Genomic DNA, 6,000 nt, shown 5'->3' on the forward strand with positions numbered 1-6,000 from the left:
AATGAGCATTTGAATAAATTATGGCTGAAAACTTGCCAAAGTTGGCAAAATATGCAAACCTACAGATCCAAGAAACTGAGCGGATCCCTAACAGTTAAATCAAAAACAAAACATACAAACAAAAACCCCACAAACAAACAACAACAACAAATAGATGTAATTAAATTTTGGAAAACTAAAGGTAAAGGAACCTAAATGGAAATGAGGTTTCCACACTTCGTGCAAACTGGGAAAATGTTATTAGTAGATTGCTATAAATCAAGTATGTATTTTGTAATACAGAGCAGCCACTAGGAAACTATACAAAGAGATACATCCAAAACCACTGTAAAGAAAGTGAAAACTTAAGCGTACTTTTAAAGCAGCCTGATCAAATGTTTTTTTTTTTCCTAATTTTGACATTCCTCCCTTTTTTTTTTTTTTTTTTTTTGAGAAGAAGCATGCTTTATTGGGGAGAAAGTACTCCATGTGAGCAGCAGATGAAGGCAGTCTGGTGGGTATTATACACATCACCTTAAAAAGATACACAGTAGGTTCTGCTAAGAAAGAGCAACTGGAACATGGGTTCCCCTGGGCAGCTTCCCCAATCTCATCCCTCGGCTGGGGAGGGGGTGGTTAGGACACTCCCAACCATTTCCTTGAAGGAAACTGTGGTCTGCTGGAGATAGAGCCCCACAGGGGTGCCTTCTTGTGTTTTTGTTGTTGTTGTTGTTGTTTTTATAACGAACACTTTCTTTAGATTTTATTAAGACTTCATTTGTTAATTTCATTCTACATTCTCTCAAGGCCACCAGACTAGCTTCTGTACAGATTGCCTTGACGTGGGCACCAGAGAGGTCATCTTTAGCCTTGATCAAGTCGTCCAGGGTTACATCCTCGGCCAGCATCATCCTGCTTGCGTGGATCTGAAAAATGTCCCTCCTAGTCTTTTCATCAGGCCAGAGAAACTCGATCTTCCTATCAATACAGCCTGATTTAGTAAGTGCTAGATCCAAAGTTTCTATTCGGTTTGTGACCATGATAACCTTTGCATCAACCTTTGAGTCGAATCCATCCAACTGCCTCAACAGTTCCAACATTTTCCGTTGAATTTCTCTCTCACTACCAGGATTTGAGTCATATGTTTTGTTCCAATGGAATCAATTTCATCAATACACAATGAAGCATGGTGCATGTTCTTCAGCAACTTGAAACAATTCCCCAACGAGATTGGGGCCATCATCTAGGTACTTCTGAATATATTCAGAGCCAACCACTCTCAAGAAAGTGGCTGAGGTTTGGTTTGCTATGGCTTTGCCTAATAAGGTTTTACCTATGCCAGGTGACATGTCCCCATTTTTACAATTGTTGTTTCCACACATGTTTTTTTTTTAATTTTTTTATTAACATATAGTGTATTATTTGTTTCAGGGGTACAAGTCTGTGATTCATCAGTCTTACACAATTCACAGCGCTCACCATAGTACCTACCTTCCCCAATGTCTATCACCCAGCCACCCCATGCCTCCCACCCCCTCCACTCCAACAACCCTCAGTTTGTTTCCTGAGATTAAGAGTCTCTTATGGTTTGTCTCCCACTCCAGTTTTGTCTTGTTTCATTTTCCCCTCCCTTCCCCTATGATCCTTTGTCTTGTTTCTCAAATTCCTCATATCAGTGAGATCATATGATACTTGTCTTTCTCTTATTGACTTATTTCGCTTAGCATAATACCGTCTAGTTCCATCCACATCATTGCAATTGGCAAGATTTCACTTTTGATGGCTGCATAATATTCCATTGTATATATACACACCATCTTCTTTATCCATTCATCTGTTGATGGACATCTAGGCTCTTTCCATAGTTTGGCTATTGTGGACATTGCTGCTATAAACATTGGGGTGCATGTGCCCCTTTGGATCACTACATTTGTATCTTGGTGTAAATACCCAGTAGTGCAGTTGCTGGGTCGTAGGGTAGCTCTATTTTCAACTTTTTGAGGAACTTCTATACTGTTTTCCAGAGTGGCTGCACCAGCTTGCATTCCCACCAACAGTGTAGGAGAGTTCCCCTTTCTCCGCATCCTCGCCAACATCTGTCATTTCCTGACTTGTTAATTTTAGCCATTCTGACTGGTGTGAGGTGGTATCTCATTGAGGTTTTCATTTGGATTTCCCTGATGCCAAGTGATGTTGAGCACTTTTTCATGTGTCGGCCATCTTCTTTGCAGAAATGTCTGTTCATGTCTTCTGCCCATTTCTTGATTGGATTAGTTGTTCTTTGGGTGTTGAGTTTGATAAGTTCTTAATAGATTTTTGGTACTAGCCCTTTATCTGATATGTCATTTGCAAATATCTTCTCCAATTCTGTTGGTTGTCTTTTGGTTTTGTTGACTGTTTCCTTTGCTGTGCAAAAGCTTTTTATCTTGATGAGGTCCCAATAGTTCATTTGTGCACTTTCTTCCCTTGCCTTTGGCAATGTTTCTAGGAAGAAGTTGCTGCAGCTGAGGTCGAAGAGGTTGCTGCATGTGTTCTTCTCAAGGATTTTGATGGACTCCTGTCTCACATTGAGGTCTTTCATCCATTTTGAGTCTATTTTTGTGTGTGGTGTAAGGAAATGGTCCAGTTTCATTCTTCTGCATGTGGCTGTCCAATTTTCCCAACACCATTTGTTGAAGAGAATGTTTTTTTTCCATTGGATAATCTTTCCTTCTTTGTCGAAGATTAGTTGACCACAGAATTGAGGGTCCATTTTTGTGCTCTCTATTCTGTTCCATTGATTATTGTGTCTGTTTTTGTGCCAGTACCATACTGTCTTGATGATGACAGCTTTATAATAGAGCTTGAAGTCCGGAATTGTGATGCCGCCATCTTGGCTATTAGGGGTCTTTTCTGGTTCCATACAAATTTGAGGATTATTTGTTCCATTTCTTTGAAAAAAGTTGATGGTATTTTGATAGGGATTGCATTAAATGTGTAGATTGTTCTAGGTAGCATAGACATTTTCACAATATTTGTTCTTCCAATCCATGAGCATGGAATATTTTTCCATTTCTTTGTGTCTTCCTCAATTTCTTTCATGAATATTCTATAGTTTTCTGAGTATATATCCTTTGCCCCTTTGGTTAGATTTATTCCTAGGTATTTTATGGTTTTGGGTGCAATTCCATACATGTTTTGACATCAATTTTTTAAAACCCAAGTTCCCATTAAGGACCCAAATAATTTATTGCTGAAACATACTTTTTCAAAGGTGATGCATTTGGGGCTCTGTTTCTGTTCCTAACAGTTATCAGTCAGTGGTCTCCAAATCTTGCTGTTTATCAGCATTACTTAAAGAGCTTTTAACTGGATGAGGCCATACCCCATACTACTTAAATCATAATTTCTGGGGGTGAGAGTCAAGTGAAACTCAGGCATTACTACTATAACATTTTCTGGGTGATTCTAACATGTAGCCAATTTGAGAACCAGTGATCTGAGTGCTTACTTACTATCTTCAGTAACCTCTTGTTAAAAATTATATGTGTTGCTTTCACATAAGGACACTTGGAACTGGAGGAAGATATGAACACAAACATATAAGAAAAAAGGACTATATATATATAGTATCATGTCATCTGCAGATAGTGATAGTTATACTTCTTCCTTACCTATTTGGATGCCTTTTTTAAAATTTTTCTTGTCTTTTTGCTGTGGCTAGCACTTCCAGTACTATGCTGAATAAGAGTAATGACAGAGGACATATTTGTCTTATTCCTGATCTTAGAAGAAAAGCTTTCAGTTTTTCACCATTGAGTATAATGTTAGCCATGAATTTTTTTAAAGATTTTACCTATTTATTTATTTGCAAGAGAGAGAGAGAGCACAAGTAGGGGGAACTGCAGAGGGAAAGGGAGAAGCAGGCTCCCCGCTGAGCAGGGAGTCCAACCCAGGGCTCCATCCCAGGACCCTGCAATCATGACCTGAGCCAAAGGCAGGTGCTTAGCTGACTGAGCCAGCCAGGAGCCCCAGCCATGAATTTTTTACATATGGGATTTATTATGTTGAAGTATATTCCTTCTAAAGCTACTTTGTTGAGTGTTTTTATCATGAATGGATGTAGTACTTATCAAATGCTTCTTCTGAATCTATTGAAATTACCATATGGTTTTTATCCTCTCTTGTTGATGTGATGATGCATCACTTTGATTTGTGAATATTGAACCACACTTACATACCAGAAATAAATTCCACTTGATCATGGTGAGGTTTTTTTTTTTTTTTTTTTTTTAGTGTAGTGTTGATTCAGTTCACTAATATTTTGTCGAGGATTTTTTGCATCTATGCTCATCAGAGACACTAGCCTATAGTTTTCTCTTTTGTAGTGTCTTTATCTGGTTTTGACATCAGAGTAATGTTGGCCTTGTAGAATAAATTTGGGAGCTTTCCATCCTCTTCTATTTTTTGGAATAGTTTGAGAAGAATAGTTGTTAACTCTTCTTTAAATGTTTAGCTGAATTCAGTTTTGAAGCCATCTAGCCCTGGACTTTTGTTTGTTGGAAGTTTTTGATTACTGATTCAACTTCATTGCTGGTAGTCAGTCTGTTCAAATTTTTTTTTAATTTTTTCCTGGTTCAGTTTTGGGAGGTTATATGTTTCTAAGAATTTATCCATTTCTTTTCAGTTGTCTAATTTGTTGGCATATAATTTTTCTATGGTGTCAGTTGTTATTTCTCTTTTCTGATTTTGATTTTCGAGTCTTCTCTCTTTCTTGATGCAAGATTTTCTTCTTCTCTTGTTTTTTTAGTTTCTATTTTATTTCTATTTATTTCTATTATTTCTATTATTTTATTTCTATTTATTATTTCTTTCCTTCCACTGGTTTTGGATTTTGTTTGTTCTTTTTCTAGCTCTTTAGATGTAAGGTTAGGTTGTTTATTTGAAATTTTTTTTGTTTCTTGAAGTAGGCCTGTATTACTATAAACTTCCCTCTTAGAACCATTTTTGCTGCATCCCAAAGATTTTAGATTGTTGTGTTTTCATTTTCATTTGTCTTCATGTATTTTTTTTTTATTTCCCTTTTGATTTCTTTGTTGACCCATTCATTGTTTAGTAGCATGCTATTTAACCTCCATGCAGTTGTGTTCTTTCCAGATTTTTTTTTTAAAAGATTTTATTTATTTGACAGAGAGAAAGACAGCCAGAGAGGGAACACAAGCAGGGGGAGTGGGAGAGGGAGAAGCAGGCTTCCCGCTGAGCGGGGAGCCCGATGCGGGGCTCGATCCCAGGACCCTGGGATCATGACCTGAGCCGAAGGCAGATGCTTAACGACTGAGCCACCCAGGCGCCCCGCAGATTTTTTCTTGTGGTTGATTTCCAGTTTCATAGACTTGTGCTTGGAAAAAGTACAAGGTATGACTTCATCTTTTTTTAATTTGTTGAGACTTGTTTTGTGTCCTAATGTATGGTTTTATTATACTTTTTTTTTTTTAAGAGCAATTCTCAGCTCACAACAAAATGGAAAAGAGATACAGAGATTTCCCATATATTTCCTGTTCCCACACATGCAGAGCCTCCCCTATTATCAATAACAATCACCAGAGTGGTACATTTGTTACCAACAATGAATCTACAGTGACACATCATAATCAACCAAAGTCCATAGTTCACCTTAGGGCTCACTTTTGATGTTGTATTCTACAGAATTGGAAAAATATATAATGACATATGTACATCATTATAGTACCATATGGAATATTTTCTATGCCTTCAAAATTCTCTGTGTTCTGCCTATTCATCTCTCCCTCACTCCCATAGATGGCAACCACTGACCTTTGTATTGTCTCCATGGTTTTGTCTTTTCCAGAATGTCATATAGTTGGAATCATGCACTATGTAGCCTTCTTAGATTAGTTACTTTCACTGAGTAATTTAAGTTTCCTCCATGTATTTTCATGGCTTGATAGCTCATTTATTTTGGTGCTGAATAATATTTGTCTGGAAATGCCACAGTTTATCCATTTACCTATGAAAGGACAT

At 37.5% G+C, this 6,000-nt stretch overlaps 1 pseudogene; it reads right to left on the minus strand.

Annotated features, from left to right (window-relative positions):
• Positions 1-722: 722 nt before the first annotated feature.
• Positions 723-1,328, minus strand: LOC116633617 (annotated as a pseudogene).
• Positions 1,329-6,000: the final 4,672 nt, after the last annotated feature.

This window comes from Phoca vitulina, unplaced genomic scaffold, assembly GCF_004348235.1.
Source record: "Phoca vitulina isolate PV1807 unplaced genomic scaffold, GSC_HSeal_1.0 scaffold8, whole genome shotgun sequence".
NCBI classification, from domain to species: Eukaryota; Metazoa; Chordata; class Mammalia; order Carnivora; family Phocidae; genus Phoca; species Phoca vitulina.